Source organism: Lepidochelys kempii, chromosome 2 (assembly GCF_965140265.1).
Source record: "Lepidochelys kempii isolate rLepKem1 chromosome 2, rLepKem1.hap2, whole genome shotgun sequence".
NCBI lineage: Eukaryota > Metazoa > Chordata > Testudines > Cheloniidae > Lepidochelys > Lepidochelys kempii.
The window spans coordinates 237352481-237366473 of NC_133257.1; positions in this window are offsets into that span (position 1 = coordinate 237352481).

The window sequence follows — 13993 nt, forward strand, 5'->3', positions numbered from 1 at the left end:
CAGAGCAATAAATCTAGGAGTAAAGCAAGCCCTGCCAACCCCCCTTTTCTTTTCAAAGAAAAACCTCCACTTGTGTTTTAGAGAAAAATATGAAGTTGGAGATGTTTAAACCTTTTGTTTATTTCTGAAATGTTGAAATAGGAAACATTTGTGAAATGCACACTTGCAAATATGTTGGCTAAGTAGTGCAGAGCTCCTAATATAATTGCTATGCAAACAGTAAAATAAGTCCATGATGGGACATCAAGCTAATGGTCTTACTAACCTAATTACTAATGCAAGAAGCCATTTAAGTATAGAATATTTATATTGATGAGTAGTTAATTACTGCCAGTGTTACCCTAGATTTGAGGGGTGTGTGTATCCCAGAATGTGATCAAGCCAATTGTAAGCATATTATACGCATTCAGCCACCATCAATTAATAAAATAGAACACCACATAGTACAGAGTTAATTGGAAAACAGGCTTTTAGAGGCAAGATCAAAAATAGCTGGCAATTTCTGTTAATCAGAATGGGAGGAGGGGAAAGAAAGTAAATAATTGAGACTGAAAGAGATAAGTGGATGCAAAACCTTGAGTCTGAGCTCCTCTGGTATTAGAAGGTTATTGAAAATTAGTAAAAGTGATGATCCAGAAAGGGTCATTATAACCTATGTGTTTTGTAGAAGTTAGTTATAAAAAGGATTAGCTATAGAACAGGGGTTCTCAAACTGGGAGTTGGGACCCCTCAGGAGGTTGTGTGGTTATTACATGTGGGATTGCGAGCTGTCAGGCTCCACCCCAAACCCTGCTTTTCCTCCAGCATTTATAATGGTGTTCAATATGTAAAAAAGTGGTTTTAATGTATAAGGGGGTCGCACTCAGAGGCTTGCTATGTGAAAGGGGTCACCAGTACAAAAGTTTGAGAACCACTGCTATAGAGTGTACTTTGGAGCAGTCCTCTGAAGCCATCTTAAGAGATGTTTTTCCTGACACTTTTTTTCCCCAGCAGGTGAGCAACTGGCCACTCCGTACCTGCTGCTCAATACTGTTCCAGATTTTAGGTAAATATCTGGGATGTTCTAAACTTATTGCTTATGTCTGTGTGTGCTCAAATCTAATGAACTGCAGTTTTAGCCCAGGTCTACACTACGAGTTTAGGTCGAATTTAGCAGCATTAGGTCGATTTAACCCTGCACCCGACCACATGACCAAGCCTGTTTTGTTGACTTAAAGGGCTCTTAAAATTGATTTCTGTACTCCTCCCCAGTGAGGGGAGGAATGATAAAATTGATCTCGCTGGGTCGAATTTGGGGTAGCGTGGACTGAATTTGACGGTATTGGCCTCTGGGAGCTACCCAAGAGTGCTCCATTGTGACCGCTCTGGACAGCACTCTCAACTCAGAGGCACTGGCCAGGTTGACAGGAAAAGCCCCGGGAACTTTTGAATTTCATTTCCTGTTTGGCCAGCGTGGCAATCTGGTCAGCACAGGTGACCATGGAGTCCCAGAATCTCAAAAGAGCTCCAGCATGGACTGAACGGGAGGTAGTGGATCAGATCGCTGTATGGGGAGAAGAATCCATGCAGGCAGAACTCCGTTCCAAGAGACAAAATGCCAATATATTTGCCAAAATCTCCAAGGGCATAATGGACAGAGGCTACAACAGGGACACACAGCAGTGCCACAGGAAAGTTAAGGAGCTGAGGCAAGCCTACCAAAAAACAAAGGATGCAAACAGTTGCTCTGGGTCAGAGTCTCATACATGCTGCTTCTATGATGAGCTGAATGCAATTCTAGGGGATCCCCTATCACTTCCCAACTACTGTCCATGGACACCTGCAAGGGGGAAGTCTCATGCAACAGGCATGAGGATTTTGTGGATGAGGAAGATGAGGAGGAGGAAAAGGTTGAGGATAACGCACAGCAGGCAAGCGGAGCATCCCTCCTTCCTGGCAGCTGGAACTGTTCATCACCCTGGAGCCAATACCCTCCCAACCCTCCCAAGGTGGGCTCCTGGACCATGAAGCCAGAGGAGGCACCTCTGGTGAGTGTACCTTTGTAAATATAATGCAGGGTTTAAAAGCAAGCGTGTTTAATGATTAATTTGCCCTGAAGACTTGGGATGCATTCTCGGCCAGTATAGCTACTGGAAAAGTCTGTTAACATGTCTGGGGATGAAGCCAAAATCCTCCAGGAACATCTTCATGAAGCTCTCCTGGAGGTACTCTCTGTGTTAGTCTCAGGAGAGCGATATAATTCATGGTCACCTGGTTGAAATACGGGAAATTTGTTTAAGGGGACATTCAGAGATGCCCATTCCTGCTGGGCTGTTTGCCTTTGGCTGAAAAGAAATCATCCCCGCTGTTAGCCATGCGGTGCGGGGAGGCCCATTCATGCTGAGCTGGTCACTTTTGGCTGACAGGGATCTTCCCTGATACTAGCCATGCGTTGGGTGGTGGGGTGAAGCGATCATCCCAGAGAATTGGGGGGGGGGGTTGTGCTGCACATTCACCCTAAAACCACAGCCCCTCCTTTTAAATGGCCAACCCAACAGGCTTTGCTTGGTATGGGAAAGGAGGGCACTGCTCTTTGAAACCATTCCCACATGTTATGAAGGTTGAAGAAGCCGAAACCCTTTGCCTTACCACGGCTGCCTGCAAGCCAAATTCTGTTGCCCAGCTGAGCGTGTGTGATGTCTCACACCAAACTGGCAGGCACTCAATATAAGAGGCAAAATGCAACCTTGTACCAAAAGCACATGTGCTATGTACTGTGAATCGCTTGATTCAGTGTGAAATAGTCTTTCCTTTGTTCTCTAAAATGTATCTTTTTAAACACTACTCTCCATTTTTTTCCTCCCTCAGCTGAAAATGTTTCTACGCTCCCCCTAACACCTCCGCCCCATAGGCTAGCTCAGATTAGAAGGCGAAAAAAAACGCACTCATGATGAAATGCTCTCAGAGCTCATGCAGTCCTCCCACACTGAAAGAGGTCAGCAGAATGCATGGAGGCAAAAAATGGCAGAGTCCAGGAACGCATTAAATGAGCATGATGTGAGGAGGCAGGAGCGCGATGAAAGGAGGCAGGAGCGTGATGCTGAGCCTAATGGGGGAGCAAACTGACATGCTTGGGCATCTGGTGGAGCTGCAGGAAAGGCAGCAGGAGCACAGACCGCCACTGCAGCCCCTGTATAACCGCGTGCCCTCCTCCCCAAGTTCCATATCCTCCTCACCCAGACGCCCAAGAATGCGGGGGAAGGGGGAGAGGCTATGGGCACCCAGCCACTCCACCCTAGAGGATTGCACAAGAAACCGAAGGCTGGCATTCAATAAGTTTTGAACTGTAGTGTGGCCTTGTCCTTCCCGCCTCCCCTCATCCACCACCCAACCTGATGCTGCCCTCCTCACCCAACCCTCCCGGGCTACCTTGCGAGTTTTCTCCCTATTTGTGTGATGAATTAATAAAGAATGCATGATTTTAAAACAATAATGACTTTATTGCCTCTGAAAGTGGTGATCGAAGGGGGGAGGTTGGTTGGCTTACAGGGAAGTAGAGTCAACCAAGGGGGTGGGTTTTCATCAAGGAGAAACAAACAGGACTGTCACACCATAGCCTGACCAGTCATGAAACTGGTTTTCAAAGCTTCTCTGATGTGCACGGCACCCAGCTGTGCTCTTCTAATCGCCCTGGTGTCTGGCTGTGTGTAATCGGCCGACAGGCGATTTGCCTTAACCTCCCACCCCGCCATAAACGTCTCCCCCTTACTCTCACAGATATTGTGGAGCACACAACAAGCAGCAATAACAATGGGAATATTGGTTTCACTGAGGTCTAACCTAGTCAGTAAACTCCATCAGCGAGCTTTTAAACATCCAAATGCACATTCTACCACCATTCTGCACTTGCTCAGCCTATAGTTGAACTGCTCCTTACTACTGTCATGGGTACCTGTGTATGGCTTCATGAGCCATGGCATTAAGGGGTAGACTGGGTCACCGAGGATAACTATAGGCATTTCAATATCCCCAATGGTAATTTTCTGGTCTGGGAAGTAAGTTCCTTCCTGAAGCTGTTCAAATGGACCAGAATTCCTGAAGATGTGAGCGTCATGCACCTTTCCTGGTGATCCCACGTTGACGTCGGTGAAATGTCCCTTGTGATCCACCAGTGCTTGCAGCACCATTGAAAAGTACCCCTTGCGGTTTATGTACTGGCTGCCAAGGTGGTCTGGACCCAAGATAGGGATATGCATTCCGTCTATCGCCCCACCACAGTTAGGGAACCTCATTGCAGCAAAGCCATCCACTATGACCTGCACATTTCCCAGAGTCACTACCCTTGATAGCAGCAGCTCAGTGATTGCATTGGTTACCTGGATCACAGCAGCCCCCACAGTAGATTTACCCATTCCAAATTGATTCCTGACTGACCGATAGCTGTCTGGCATTGCAAGCTTCCAGAGGGCTATCGCCACTCGCTTCTCAACTGTGAAGGCTGCTCTCATCTTGGTATTCTTGTGCTTCAGGGCAGGGGAAAGCAAGTCAAAGTTCCATGAAAGTGCCCTTAGGCATGCAAAAGTTTCGGAGCCACTGGGAATCATCCCAGACCTGCAACACTATGTGGTCCCAACAGTCTGTGCTTGTTTCCTGGGCCCAGAATTGGCGTTCCATGGCATGAACCTGCCCCATTACCATCATGATGTCCAAATTGCCAGGGCGCATGCTTTGAGAGAAGTCTGTGTCCATGTCCTCATTACTATCATGATCGTGCTGTCGTCGCCTCCTCACCTGCTTTTGCACATTCTGCACATTCTGAAGGATAATGCGCGAGGTGTTTGCAATGCTCACAACAGCAGCAGTGAGTTGAGCGGGCTCCATGCTTGCCGTGGTATGGCATCTGCAGGAGAGCAGAGTTGCTGCAGAAGCGGTGGATGATGACGGATGCCATGAGAATAGATATTTATACAGATCGACGAGAGGAACTGCGAGGTGAATTCATGGCACTAGGAGAGCAGAGTTGCAGCAGACGCAGTGGATGATGATGATGATGGTGGAGGACGATGATGGTTAGCAGTCCTACTGCACCATCTGCTGACAACAGTATGGCGACTGCATGGAAAAAAGGCGCAAAATGATTGTCTGCCATTGCTTTTACGGAAGGAGGGGTGACTGACGACACGTACCCAAAACCACCCATGACAATGTTTTTGCCCCATCAGGCATTGGGAGCTCAATTCAGAATTCCAATGGGCAGCGGAGACTGCGGGAACTGTGGAATAGCTACCCACAGTGCAACACTCTGAAAGTCGACGCTAGCCACGGTAGTGAGGACTCACTCTACCGACTTAATGCGCTTTGTGTGGACATATGCAATCGATTGTATAAAATCAATTTCTAAAAATTGACTTCTATAAGATTGACCTAATTTCGTAGTGTAGACATACTCTTAGGTACAGCACACTTACTTGCATTAATCTTTTATCAGACGAAATTGCTGTGTTCCCACTGATTCACTCCTGACACCACCTGGAGTTAAGCAGTTAAGTTACCACTGCTGCGGGTTCTGAAAACCATAGGTAACAGCAGTGTATAAGCAAATCTCACTCAACTCAGGAAGACAAGAATCATCTCTCCAAAAATTGCTATAAGAATCAGCAATTTTAATTATTTAAAACTAAACATTTTTAAGAGTTATTTAATTTACAAAGACTGTTATGAGAACTAAAACCTTTATATAAAAGAATAGGAATGTTTCAACTTTTTGAAAACAGAATTTCATTTCCTGTCAAATGCTAATAAAATTGGAAGAGTATCTCAGAAAATGGACCAAATAGAAAGTTTTAATTCTCCCTAACTTTAAAAGTTCTCTGATGCTTTCCTGCCACAAGAAGAACAAAGGTAATTAAAGAAATGCAGCATATTCTTTAGGCAGGTTGTATATTCAGAAACTGAAGGTGTCACCTAAGCAAACCCGAAAGGCATGCAACCAATGAAAGTGACACCAACCAACCATGGATCTAAATCAGCTTGAAAGAGGTGTGTTTTCCTATAATTTCTTGGAAATAGGAATGAGAAAAGTATTTTTTTTAAAAACCTATGCTTAGACAGCAACCCTCAGCAACAAGCACCTCTGCTCAGATAGCAAGCATATCACAATTCAGTCTGTTCATCTCTACAAACAAGCTGCCACTGCCATATAAGAAAAGAAAGAGAAGACCCAAGAAGAAACCATGCTAAGGAGAACCTCCCCAAAACGTCAGTGTGAATTGGTGAGAGAAAGTTAACTAAGAAACTGCCAGATTGTAGATTTAAATTCATATAATGATTTTACTGGACTATGGAAATATTGTTGTAACTGACCATACTATAAAAAGAAAAGGAGTACTTGTGGCACCTTAGAGACTAACCAATTTATTTGAGCATGAGCTAAGCTCATGCTCAAATAAATTGGTTAGTCTCTAAGGTGCCACAAGTACTCCTTTTCTTTTTGCGAATATAGACTAACACGGCTGTTACTCTGAAACCTGACCATACTATGTTTCTCCTACTAGTCGCCCAGTGTCTAGACCAGGTGTTCCTGGAGAGGAGACAGGAGCTAAACAAAGAAATAAGACTTAATTAGATTTAAGATTATTAATATTCATAAATTGGCCTCTCAAGACAGTTTCTTAAATGACTTCTTCTAAGTAACTGACTTTTCTTCATCTTCATAGGATGTAGTTAGATTGGTTTCCCATCCTGCCGTTAAACAAATTATTTTGCAGAATTATAAACAGTTTGAGTATGTAATAAGATACTAAAACTGAATTCACAATAATTTGGGGAATCAATATATTCTGATCTTACTTTACCAAACAAAGAATGCCCCCAGGAGGCAATCCACTCAAAGGTGTAATCTCTGCTTCAAGCTCTCTGCTCCACAGAGACAAAGATAGAAAAGATTGTGACAGAAGTTGTGTTTTGTCTTGTTTAAAGTTTTCTTTTCCTTGCTTCAATAATAAAATAGTCATGGTTAATAATGGACTTTCTGTGTAGGTGTTCCCTAAGGTATGTAAAAGAACCATGACTAAAATAGTGGGGGCCACACCCCTAAGTCGGCAGTAAGAGAAACAATTGGAAGAGATGCCAACCATTTCTTGTTTCTCTAAACTAAATAGTTCTGGCCGTTCAGTACCAGACTTAAGGATGGCAATTTTGCAACAGAAAAACTTCAAAAACAGACTCCAAAGAGAAACTGCTGATCCTGAATTAATATGCAAACTAGATACCATTAACTTGGGTTTGAATAGAGACTGGGAGTGGCTGGGTCATTACACATATTGAATCTATTTCTCCATGTTAAGTATCCTCACACCTTCTTGTCAACTGTCTAAATGGGCCATCTTGATTATCACTACAAAATTTTTTCTCATGCTGATAATAGCTCATCTTAATTAATTAGCCTCTTACAGTTTGTATGGCAACTCCCACCTTTTCATGATTCTCTGTATGTATATATATATCCTCTTACTATATGTTCCATTATATGCATCAGATGAAGTGGGCTGTAGCCCACGAAAGCTTATGCTCAAATAAATTTGTTAGTCTCCAAGGTGCCACAAGTACTCCTGTTCTTTTTGCGGATACAGACTAACACAGCTGCTATTCTAAATAGTTTTAGTAATTTTTAAAATAAGAGTGACTTGGGATCCCATAGTTAAAATTACCCCTTTCCACTCCATACTCATACACTACAGATTTAGTGTCTTCCATTTACATACTGCCAAATATCCACTTATTTAATGGCTACATATAAACGGTGCACTTACAGACTGGTCAGTTTGGAACGCCTTGGAACTGAAACTGTCAGTGGGAGGAGACTAACACTAATTACAGCCACACAGTACTCAGAGACAGCACACTTTTCTCAAAGATGTAGTAAATTTTTGCTCCCATTCCCAGATGGGCAGGACAGAAGGGATACCTCTCAAGTTTCAGTACATTCAAGAGAGGCAGAGAGAAGATCAGCCACAAGTGCTGCTTCCCCTTTTATCCCAAGCTGGAAGAAACCTCTCCCTTCTTAGTCAACTCTCTGTTTTCCAAGACTTACTTTGGCTCTCTTGTTGCACTTGAGTGTCATTGGTAAGTTCATTGATGAAGCTTTCCCTGCAGCTCAGAGACCAGATCCTCCACAGAACAAAATTCCTAAACACGTGATTCGAGAATAGGAAATGTTTTATTACAATCCCAGCAGTGTGTGAGCTTTGAGAAAACTATTTAAACTGGAAAGAGGCATTGATGTAGAATTTAAATGTGGTCCCACTCTGAAAAGTGACTATTTGAAGATGTTTCTTTTGCACTTAACATATCTGCTCCTTGTGTGTATTCAGTTTTGTAACTGCCTCCTTCCCTGGCCAAAAAAACAAATGAACCAAAAAACCCCCCATTTTTCCCTTTTTTTTCTTCTTGTTGGCTCTGCAGAGCTAACACTACTGAGAGAGCATGAATTGAAGTCTATTCAGGGTCACAGATCAACAGAATTTCTCATTACATTTCAAATATAGGGCCAAATTCTGGCCTCAGTTGTAGCCACTCAACCAAAATGAAAGAAGAAACTGAGGGGGTTGCATAAGATATACCATGCTGAGTCTTTATTATTGATAATGATGCATGAGCCAGAAAGAACCCATCTTGGCCTCCAGCGCCTCAGTTGAGTGTTCTGGGCGCTTCAGTAGTAAGGCAACCCCACTGGAGTTTGCTCATGAGGCCACGTCTGCAATTGCAGACGGCAATTGGTGGCACTAGTACTGGGTCCCAGATCCCTCCAGTCCTGGCCAACTCAGGCTGACACTTCAAGGCCTTGTCCTTCACAGCACTCCTCTTGACAGACTTCCGGGAGTCTCTGAGATGTCCCAAAGAAAGAGCCACTCCTCATGTTTCTTGATTGTAGAGGGCTACCTCTGTGGAAATATGATGCACACACTGATCCTACTCCCCCATATACTGTAGAGAATGCACCTTATGTGGTCATCTGTTCTTGACACTGTTCAGTCATAGGGGCAGTTCTTGAAGCTGAAGAGCTTGTATCCTTCCCTTTCAAGGACATTCTGTATATAAGAAAAACTGATAAAATGGGTGAAGGCTTCAAGGTGGCAAACCACCAAAACAGGCTTCAGGGTGCCAGGGCACCAGAACAGGTCAAAGTCTAGAGACCACAAGTTTGCTGAAGTCATAAAACACTGGAACACTGAGGGCTTGGAGGTGCTGGAGCACTGAAGCTGATGCCCTGCAGCTCCACAGCAGGTATGCTGAAGCTCTGAACACCACACCACAGGAATCTTAAAGCAGCTGGACACTGACTAGGAACAGGCCAAAACAATAAAAAGGTATGGTGATCTGTTGATAGCAAAGAGCAGCAGGGAGCTCCTCTGCTCGCCACGATCAAGCGGAAACTAGCATGGAACATCTGGACAGGGGTGTGTGTATATAACCTAAAAGAGGGGTTTGTGAGCGCTAATATGGAGTCTAGGAAGCGCAAACCCAGAAGTAAGAGTGTTGTATTGGTGGTGTGTTTAAAGGACTTTTTTGCTCTTTACCATCCCCTGGTGATGTCTGGGCCTTCAGCTGTTGATTGCAGGCAACCAACTTCAGGAACACCAAAAAGAAAAAGCAAATGGGAAAGGGTGATTTTTTTGTGTGCATTGCATCCTCAGGAGACATTCAACAGCTTATTTCTGGCCTTAGACAATGACTGGATGAAGACGTATCCTGCAGTGTGATATTCCCCCATCTCCCTCCTGGACAGTGGTGGAAGCAACACTGGAGAAACATTAAGAAAAAAGAAGTTTTAAGACCTAATCAAGCCAAAGCTTGCTATTTAATGATCAATGTCAAATCCTTAGTAGTGATTCTTTCTTTGCTTGGCTCAAAGAGGACATCACCCAGTGACAACAGGCTGTCTATGAGAATCCCCAAAACTAGAAAGTACACACACCCCAGGGCACCTTGTCCCAGTTTTTCTTCAGTTGAGATTCTTCTTTGCTTCTCTCAGCCTCCACCTCAATCTATATAAGTGACTGCAGTATTGCCACTCACTCTCTTGGGTCACTCTGAAGCCAAACAGCTACAAGCATGGCTGAAAGCTCTTTTTGTTCAGAATATCACCACATTAAGTCATCACTAGGATTCATGGTCTATTACAGTCTAGTTTTTAAGTTCTCGGTCATTTTGACATCAGAGGTAAATCAAGCAATCACCATCCTTACTCTACAGCTAATTTGCAGGCAACAATTTCATTAGTTGTACGAGGGAGACTGCACAGATAGTGGATTACTTGGCCCCACTGCCCCACTCATGAGACAGCACAGGCTTTTGGCTACTAGTAATATTAGAGTTACTCAATAAAAAAGGGAAGAAGGAGGATTCAGGGAACTACAGGCCAGTCAGCCTCACCTCAGTCCCTGGAAAAATCATGGAGCAGGTCCTCAAAGAATCAATCCTGAAGCACTTGCATGAGAGGAAAGTGATCAGGAACAGTCAGCATGGATTCACCAAGGGAAGGTCATGCCTGACTAATCTAATTGCCTTTTATGATGAGATTACTGGTTCTGTGGATGAAGGGAAAGCAGTGGATGTATTGTTTCTTGACTTTAGCAAAGCTTTTGACACGGTCTCCCACAGTATTCTTGTCAGCAAGTTAAGGAAGTATGGGCTGGATGAATGCACTATAAGGTGGGTAGAAAGCTGGCTAGATTGTCGGGCTCAACGGGTAGTGATCAATGGCTCCATGTCTAGTTGGCAGCCGGTGTCAAGTGGAGTGCCCCAGCTGTAGCTCACGAAAGCTTATGCTCAAATAAATTGGTTAGTCTCTAAGGTGCCACAAGTCCTCCTTTTCTTTTTGCGGATACAGACTAACACGGCTGTTACTCTGAAACCTATCTTCTTACAGCACTTTTAAGCCACAGATCACAAAGCTCTTTACAAAAGTGGGCAAGTATCCACATTTTACAAATGGAAAAACTGAGAAATGAAGCAACTTGCCTAAAGTCACACTGCAAGTCAGTGGAACTGCTACAACTAGAACCTAGGTCTTCTGTCCCCCAGCCAGTGCTCTTTCCATGGGAGCATGTCATCTCCCTAAGTTTCCATTAGGGGAGGTACAAGTGTAATCCTCGTGGCTAATAGGGAGATATCTCATTAAGGAAGCTAGAGGGGAAGGAGGAAGGAGTTGTGTCTGGGCTACTGTTGTTAGGCAGATGCACAGTTAGCATTTCACACCCATAAGTTTCTGGGCATGCTCAATAGGTTCTTTGTAGCTGGCCTCAGACATTGAGGGCAAGTAGTCAGAGTAGCTGCTTCAGCAAAAGATGTATGACCTGCATGGGTGGCTTGGGAGAAGTTCAGCTGCAGGAGCAGAAGGTAGGCAAGTTGTTTTTCTCCAACTCTGGAGTATTTTGGAGCAGGTTAATGCTATTGTTAACCTCCCAGCACAGGGAAGCCCTGGCAGCACTGGGTTTCATTTATGTACTTAATACTGGTTGGTTCAGTAGTTAGCTAACTGAGTGTGTCCATAGTCCGGCAGAGGAGGAGGAAGAATCTGCCTGGGTTCTAGTTGGAGATTTCTACAAGCAAGAGGAGGGAAGATAGGATTGCAATGCTTTTGACTCAGCAGACTGTATAGAACTGATGAACAAAGACTCAGGTGAACTCAGCCTAAACTTTTAGAACTCACTACATGTGAGGGAGGGGGGAACTAATCTGTTTAGATTTCATTTGTTTCTTCTATTTACATTTATGTAAACCATGAAGATAATGTATGTGGATTATGAACCTTGTTATGTAGTAAAAATTAAGTAATTTATTTCTTTATCATTATAAGATTTTTATAAAGTTGGTATTTAAAAATTAAGTTATTCCTTTTGTTCTTTTGGACCTGACTGAGGGGAGGTTGACCCTGTGCAATCCTTGCTAAAAATCCTCAGTGAATTTTGGGTTTGAATTCTGGGTTTCCTTGTGCTTTTCTGTGGGAGTTGTGTTTAAGCGCTAGGAGACGGCCAGTAAAGTAAATTCTAGCCCAGGGGTTCTCAACGTTTTTCTTTCTGAGGCCCCCCAAACATGCTTTAAAAACCTCCACGGCCCACCTGTGCCACAATCACTGTTTTTTCTGCATATCCAGTAGATTAAAAGCCAGGGCTGGCCTTAAGAGGTGTCAAGGTTCCTCCCCCACTCTGAACTCTAGGGTACAGATGTGGGGACCTGCATGAAAACCTCCTAAGCTTACTTTTACAAGCTTAGGTTAAAACTTCCCCAAGGTACAAATTAATTTTGTCCTTTGTCCTTGGAATATCCACTGCCACCACCAAACTCTAACTGGGTTTACTGGGAAACACAGTTTGGACACGTCTTTCCCCCCAAAATCCTCCCAACCCTTGCACCCCGCTTCCTGGGAAAGGTTTGGTAAAAATCCTCACCAATTTGCATAGGTGACCACAGACCCAAACCCTTGGATCTGAGAACAATGAAAAAGCATTCAGTTTTCTTACAAGAAGACTTTTAATAGAAATAGAAGTAGATAGAAGCAAAGGAATCACCCCTGTAAAATCAGGATGGCAGATACCTAACAGGGTAATTAGATTCAAAACATAGAGAATCCCTCTAGGCAAAACCTTAAGTTACAAAAAATACACACAGACAAAAATAGTCATTCTATTCAGCACAATTCTTTTCTCAGCCATTTAAAGAAATCATAATCTAACGCATACCTAGCTAGATTACTTACTAAAAGTTCTAAGACTCCATTCCTGTTCTATCCCCGGCAAAAGCAGCATACCAACAGACACACAGACCTTTGTTTCTCTCCCTCCTCCCCGCTTTTGAAAGTATCTTGTCTCCTCATTGGTCATTTTGGTCAGGTGCCAGCGAGGTTACCTTTAGCTTCTTAACCCTTTACAGGTGAGAGGATTTTTCCTCTGGCCAGGAGAGATTTTAAAGGGGTTTACCCTTCCCTTTATATTTATGACAAGGGGTAGCAAGCAGGGCAATTGTCTGTGGCCCGCCACCACAAGGGGTCCTGCAATGCTGAGTTGCTTGGGTTTTGGCTTCAGCCCCGCGTAGCTTGGGCTTCAGCTTTCTATGCTGAGCCCCAGGGAGTCTAACGCTGGCCCTGCTCTCTGGTTTATTTTGGAGGACCCCTAAAACCTGCTTGCGGATCCTTAGGGGGCCCCGAACTCATGGTTGAGAACCGCTGCTCTAGCCCACCCAAAGGGTACACAAGGACTCTTCTTTATTTCAGAGGAAGATCTGTTACAAAGCTCACAAAAGTCTTATTACTTTGACCTTTTGAGATTTTGCAGATTAAGCTTCTTGGAGCAACCCAAGAATGTGGGGATGTCACTAATTTACTCTGGCTGGCTGGCCTGCTCAACGCTTCTTATCTTGTTCTCCTCACAACACTCTTATGTGTATTGTGCGGAGAAAGCCTTAAGTACATGTCAGACGGTAATCAGCAGCATTCTGTACATGCAGGAATCTAGACAACTGGACTTGAGGAGGCCAAAAGAGTTGCACTGCTGAAAGCAAAAGGGGATGAAGGATGAATGAGGATAATCTAAGTACTACTTGAAGTACAAGTTTAAGTTTAAGTGTATCAAATAAAGGCAAATTAAGTTTAGTTACCTACTAACTTCTTATATAGGATTTGCCTATCGGTTCTCAACAGTTTGATTGCTCTTCTGCTATGCAGCAACAAAGACACAGTAAAACAGTTAAAGAGCAGAGAGCATCCCTTAACCCTCTTTCTTTGACTCAACTGCAAATTCCCTACCTCCTTTGAAGGAAAAGCACTTCCAAAGGGAGCAAAATACTGGAAAAAATGCAACAGTTATTGTGAGTTATACCCAGATGAAGGGTCTCTTCCCTTTATACCCAAAGAAGAGGAAGGAAAGTCTGGCAACCCAAAGTTATCAGGCTAGATTTTCAAAGGAGCTTCAACCTGGCTGTGGTTTATCTAGATGTAATTTTGCACATGCAGATG